The 7,250-nt window shown below is 40.3% G+C and overlaps 1 pseudogene; it reads right to left on the minus strand.

Annotated features, from left to right (window-relative positions):
- Positions 1-1,019: 1,019 nt before the first annotated feature.
- LOC117029659 (thyroid transcription factor 1-associated protein 26-like) lies at positions 1,020-1,729 on the minus strand (annotated as a pseudogene).
- Positions 1,730-7,250: the final 5,521 nt, after the last annotated feature.

Raw genomic sequence — 7,250 nt, forward strand, 5'->3', positions numbered from 1 at the left:
CAGGGGCTGAGAATATTCCACATATTTCAATCATATTCTCTGAGGTAAAGGCAGGAGTAGGGAGAAAAAAAGAACACAATGTAAAAGAGAAGAGGTGTTTTACAATCCAGAAGGCCTTTGAGGGAAGGGCAGTGAACACCACCGCAGCTGTGTGATTCACCCCACCATGGACTAGGCCTGACAGCATGCAGGAGGAGGAAGTAGAATTTGCATTTTAAAATGACAGCAGTTTTATTATAAGTGATAATGGCACATATCCTCTGCTCTGCCTATTTTGCTTTCCCACATCTTCCTGCTTTAACAATTATTAGGAGGAGGTAGCCCAGATGTCCCTTGGAGTCTGGTAATGGCCATAGTTGCAACTGTCCTGAGGGAAAAATTAAAATCCATTTTTCAACCTGGCCCCATGGGCCACGCTGTTGATCTGGGTGTTTGAGGAAAAAAGGGAATACAGAATCAAGAATTTGGAATTTATACCTTAACTTCTTTTTATTTTAAAAGTAATATATGCTTACCAATGAAGGCTTGGAAAATACAGATTAATATATAAAATAAATAATCATCTATAGATGGTAATAGATATCTTTCTTACCAATATTTTTTCTTGTTTGTATGTAGTGTGTGTGTGTGAGAGAGAGAGAGACAGACAGAGAAAGAGAGAGAGAGAATCATATAGAATATATAATTTTGTGCCCTGCTTTTTTTCTAATTTTCAAAATATTTTATTTTACCTGAATTTTATATGGTACAAAAGTATTACATGCTTGAACCTGTCACTCAAATAGAAGGTTCTTTCCATTCTTCAGTCCAACCTTCCTTTAGAGGCAAATAAATAAGAGGCAAATCAAATTATGTAGAGTACATACAGAAAAATTTTGTTTACAAAAGCAAAAATATTTGGACATTTTATATTTGGTACAACTTAGCAATCCAGTTATGTTCACAACTTTACTTAATTGTTAGGAGGTACATTACATATACAAAAGAACTCAATAGACAGCAGACAGTTTAATCCTTGACTAAGGACAAAATGCCTGATTTAAACTTTTTCTTATATTTTTTTGAAGATACTTCATTTGTAAATTCAAGTTTGGTTAGCCCTTTTTAATCCTTTTGCTCAATATTTTGAACACCTCCATTTCCTTCTTTTTGTAGAGCCTTTGAGTTTCTCTCTTGTTTTCTCTCAAACTCTTGCTTCTCAGCAGTACACTTAGCTTGTACGTGTTCATATTCTTCTTGTGCTTTTTGATTGACATTTTCTTTGGAATGGTTATGAGGTTTACTCTTTTCCTACTATGGGTGTTCTTCAGACAAAACCTGGTCAATGCTACATTGTTGTTCTGGCAAAGTCTGATCAACTTGTTTTTCTGACAAAGCTGGTCACCTTTTCTAAGTTGTTTCTGAGTCTTTCCCCTTCAGCTAATTAAAGATGTTTCAAATGATCAGGGTATCCATCTGTGAATTGGGGTTCCTGGGAGGTTTCAACTTTCTTTACCCTCCGTAACAGTTTCTTGTAATTTTGTTGAATCTTCAGTTTTCTCCAAAATGCAAAGCCTCGTCCCTCATGAACGCTCCCCACGAATGCGTGGGTATGGTTAAGTCGCCATGTCCTTTGACTCACATTCTTATTCCTGAATCTGACTGGAGAAACCCCTTCACCACCCATCCCAAAACTCCCTGACTGCCACCTGCTGCTGACCTCACTGGCACCATGGCACACCAACTGCATCCTGCATCCTGCTTTTCTCACTTAACGTTATAGGGTGAAAATTTCCCCAAGTCATTAAATATTCTTCTAAAATGTGATTTCCTCCCCCCTCACCCATGGCTGTACAATATGCAATCAAAGGATGTTTTCTTTATTAACACATTCCTTTACTTGGGACATTAAATTTTGTTTTCTATTATAAGTAACAATATAGTGAATATCCTATATTCATTATACTGTTTTTGTATTTATTTCCTTAGGATCTATTTCTAGAAGTAATTTTTGGTTCAAATCATATGAATGTTTGATTTGACATATTGTTAATTGTTTTCTGCAAAACATATTGTGACATATTGTTAATTGTTTTCTGCAAAACTCGAGTCAGTTTACACTCTCACCAGCACTGAGAGTGTGGACTAGAAGTAAATATTTAAAAATAGGTAAGTAGTTAGATTCTAGATGCCTATAAATGCATATTTTATTAGATTCTTCAGAATGGACAAGATCTTGTGTTGTATTTAGCCATCACCACCATCCCATGGGATTCATTCCAGCTAGAGAACGTGTACCAGCTCCTAGGCACTCTGCATGCTTGGTTCTGGGAACGTAGCAGTGAAGGAGACGGGTATACTCGTAGGCAAAACACCAGGTGATACCGCTATGTGAAAAGTGTTCTGAGGGAGAGAGAAAGCTGCGGTAGTAGTACCTGGGAAGGTCACCTAACCTGAACTTAGCAGGACATGGGAGGCTTCCTTGAGGACATAACAGCCAAGTGAAATGTTGCAGGATGTGTCAGTGTTGGATACAGTGCCAGGAATAAGCATGATGTGACCCTGATCCATCCTTTACCACAGAAACCTGAAGAGATTTTTTCCATTTTTCCCTAAACATCTGACTTCATTAATCACGGTGTTATGAAGACTTGAGTAGGAGCAGGAGAGCAAGTGAACATTTGCAACTGAATTTCAGCCTGTTTCACGTTTGTCCATGTACGCAGGCCTCTGTATCTGACTTGAACTGGTTTTGACTCCTGCTGCATACCCACCCACTTTCCCTCCCCTCATCCGGGATCCTGCAAGGCCTGTGCAAACCCGTCATATTCAACTCCTGGGATTGCTATGCCCGGCTTGAAGTTATTTCTCAGGGCTGCTGTCTTTGAGATATTTCCATTGTCTTTCTCGTATAAGCTGTTAAGCTTTGCATCTGTGTTGACCTTGGGCTTAAATCTGTATGCAGACACCAGACGTGGAGCCTTAAACTCTGTCTCCAAAAACTCTTAAAATCCAAAAACTGCAGAAACCTCATAGATAAATCAACACATTCCATATGGACTAGGACTCCACAATTATGTATCTATGAAGAAATGAATAGCTATAAAATGTATGTGTTAAGTGGAACCATTGGTTGTAGCTAGCGATGACAGACTAAGAGAACTGGGACAGGTCTCTGTCCTCCCGTTGCTTCCCATAAACCCACATCAAAGATCAGCAGACCTTTAAGAGGGAAAACAACGGGATGCACAGTTAAAATTCACAGCTCCAGGGTCAAAGCACTTGAGTTTGAATCCTACCCTGACCATTTACAAACTGTGTGACCTCAGGCAATTCACTTGACCTGTGTAGGCTTCCATTGCTCTTTTGTAAAATGGAGACATTAACATCTTCTCTATTACGTATAATCTAAGATGCTAAAAGAACCCCCCAAATACAACGGCTTAAACAAGATAAATGCTTATTTTTCTCACACAAAACATCTCAGACCTAGATGGCACAGGGCTGGTGAGGCAGCTCAGCCATCCTCAATATGAGCTTTCATCTCTTGAATCCAAAGTGGCTACTCCAGCTCACAGGATCACAAGTGCATACCAGCCAGTGGGAAGGGGCACAAAAGAGCAAAGGAGCCAATGGAGCATATGCCTCCTCCTTTTGAGGGCACAACCTGAAAATGGCATGCCTCACTTCTACTCACATTCCCTTGACAAGAATCTAGTCACATGGCTATGCCTAGCTGTGCGGAAAGCTGGGAAATGTAGTCAGTGGCTGGGTGACCATGTGCTTGGCAAAACTCAGGCATTTATCAAAGAAGAAAGGGAGAATGGATATCGGTGGTCAACTAGCCGTATCTACCAGACTGACCTCCTAGAGAAGTTGGGAGGATTAAGGGTTAAAGATCAGCATTTCTCAGTATTGCTCTTGAGCCCTTCCATAGAGCTCTTCCATAGACTGCCATTGCTGTTGAGGACATACAGCAAATAAATTTTGCATTAAGATATTATACTATAGCCACCCCTATAGGGTATGCTATAGTGAAGAGACGACCTCTGGCCACTGCAAGTGTGGCTCTGAGGCCACATTTTGATGAACAAGGACCAGCCACGGCCCTAAACCAAACCTTTCCGTTCCACACAACCATCCTCTCAAACATATTTATTTATTTAACACACGTTTCTATCATGTCCCAGGCTCTCCTCTAAAGGGGTTTCCCAATATTAACCCATCTAATCCTTATAACAACTCTATAAGGTATGAACTCTTATCTTCACTCTATGCATGAGGACACCGAGATATAGAAAGGTTAAGCAACCTCACAAAGTCACATAGCTAGTTAGTGATGGGACCAGGATTCAAACTAGACTCTGGAGGTCATACTTCAACTTCGACATTGTTCTGCCAGCCACAAAGTAGGCATGAGTATGGGAAGATCTGGAGTGAGCGTCCCCATTCTTAGTATACTACTAAAGCATTGTACCAGCTCCTGTCCACCTATAGACCTGGGTTTCCAGAAGTACACCGACGTATACTAACTGTGAATCCCACATAATTGATAAAGGCCCCAGGAAAACGACATTCCAGACTGTCTTTGAAAGAAAGAATGGGAAGTTGTTATGGTTTTGTGATACAAGAGCATTGCAGACCTAGAGAGACATATGGGATAGTGGGACATCCAAAGGAGGTGCTAACAGTGTCAGAGAAGGGCCTGTTTGCAGAGGCAGCGAAGATGAAGGGGGAGAAGGATCTTCCTCCGTCCTCCATTCTGACAGCAAAGGGGAGCCAGAGCCTCAAACTTTTAAGATAACAGGACAAATATTCCCTAGGAAGCACGTCTATTAAAAGACTGGATTTTGGGCTGTCCCGGTGGCTCAGGTGGTTAGAGCTCCATGCTCCTGACTCCGAAGGCTGCCGGTTCAATTCCCACATGGGCCAGTGGGCTCTCAACCACAAGGTTGCCAGTTCAATTCCTCGAGTCCCACAAGGGATGGTGGGCAGCGCCCCCTGCAACTAAGATTGAACACGGCACCTTGAGCTGAGCTGCCGCAGAGCTCCTGGATGGCTCAGTTGGTTGGAGCGCGTCCTCTCAACCACAAGGTTGCTGGTTCGACTCCCACAAGGGATGGTGGGCTGCGCCTCCTGCAACTAGCAACGGCAACTGGACCTGGAGCTGAGCTGCGCTCTCCACAACTAAGACTGAAAGGACAACAACTTGAAGCTGAACGGCACCCTCCACAACTAAGATTGAAACAACAACAACTTGACTTGAGAAAAAAAGTCCTGGAAGTACACACTATTCCCCAATAAAGTCCTGTTCCCCTTCCCCAATAAAAAATCTTAAAAAAAAAAAAAAGACTGGATTTCCACAAGACAAGAGGATCTGTATCATCACTTATATGAAAGTCCTACTGCAGGATATGTGGACATAAATACATTCAATTCTGAGACATTGTGACATGAAGCAAAAATTCTCCTCCTGATGTCAAGTGTCAAGAGCAATTGTTTTATGCAATCTGAAAACAAAGGTCTATTTACTTTTTTAAAACAAAATCTTATAAATTTTATATAAATAATAATATTATATCAATGTTAAATTTCCTGGTTTTGATCATTGTACTGTCGTTATATACGGGGATGTTTTTTCTAAGGGAATACAGATTGAAGTGATTAGTGGTAAAGAGGCCTGATGTCTACAATATACTGTCAAGTGGTTCAGAATACATACATACATACAAATGAAGAGAGCAGGAAATGATAAAACAAATAAGGGAAAGTGTAAATAAGTACTGAAGTTTGGTAAAGGGTAAACCACTGAGGTTATTTGTATTATTTTTGTAACATTCAGCCCTTTTAATATATCAAAGTCAAAATTTACCATGAAATGTAAATACATTTCTAGGAAGGGTCATATAGAAACATTTTCTCAGGTAATCCCTTAATTATAAGTATTCTGTAGCTGGCTGAGATCCAGAATGGGGCCCAGTTTGGGCCGTATGTGGGATGATATAGTAGCAAAGAATGAGCAAAAGAAAGCTGAGGAGGAAGTGGAAGTCCCTGAATTCAAACCTCACCTATGTCACAGTTTTGCCTTGGACCCAGTGATTTATTTTATTTTTGTAGAAACAATTTAAGACACAAAGGCAGAAGTTAAAAAGTAAAAAGATACATGGTATGAGGAGCAGGGGGTAAGTAAAAAGATATAGACACAGTTAGACCATCAGGCTATACATAAAAGCAAACCTATGATTTTATTCGTTCTTATATATATCAGGGATGCTAAAAAAATGTATACATGTGGACACTTTGAAGTGTCTGGACGCTGATGGTAACCACTTTGAGCACCTCTTGAAATTGCAGAAGTCAAACGTGACTTATATTCATCTTTTGTTATCAGTATACATTATTACAATTTTAATAGCTTTTTCCTTTCTTAATATCTGTATACATTTTTTTGGCACCCTCTGTATATGAGATTTAATGTATTTATACTTATAAAACCCTGAGGCCATCTGACAAAAACTATTATAAGCTTATCTTATAGTGTTACCCTGAGGCAAGGAATTACTTGACAGTGAATACTTGTTTCTGACTTTTTGATTACAGTATAATTCGTTGATATTAGTTTAGTAAACATAAGCTATTATTTTCAAAACAGGCACTGATTGTATGGCCTTTTTGTTTGTGTTAGAGATATGACCTATCCTTGCTGTAGCATCGTGCTGTTAGAATTAGAGATTCTTCTGTATAGTGTTCCGTTGACAGGGATACTTACAACACAAGTCTTAATGTCTGAACTTAAGTAAGGGTGAGAAAAGCACCCTTCTTACAACAACACGCGTTCCATAAACAGTCGGAGTTTCTGATATCAAAGTGTCTATAGTAAAACTCAATCATACTGTAAAGCTTGGGCAAGGAGAGTGTGAAGACGTTGGAGAGAGGCTGAGGCAGCACAGGCCCACAATGACTAAAAAGTGCCAAAAATATCACTCACCAAGACCTCTCACCCCACAACGAACCCCACAGGGAGTGTCACAGTTGGGAGAAGGATGAGGCAGTAGCTAACCACACACCGCATGGATGGGGCATTCAACATAAACTGTGGACAGAAGCATCCCATTGGGCTGGGGGCAGGGGAGGTATGTGGTTTGTACCAGAAAAAGCAGAGTGTCCCCCACCCCCAGTTATATCAAGTATACTAACAGGAAAGCCCTGTGCCCTAAAGATGAACAAAATTATTAGGAACTGTCAGAATTATTAGGTAACATGAAACATGA

This window comes from Rhinolophus ferrumequinum, chromosome 11, assembly GCF_004115265.2.
Source record: "Rhinolophus ferrumequinum isolate MPI-CBG mRhiFer1 chromosome 11, mRhiFer1_v1.p, whole genome shotgun sequence".
In the NCBI taxonomy this organism is placed as follows: Eukaryota; Metazoa; Chordata; class Mammalia; order Chiroptera; family Rhinolophidae; genus Rhinolophus; species Rhinolophus ferrumequinum.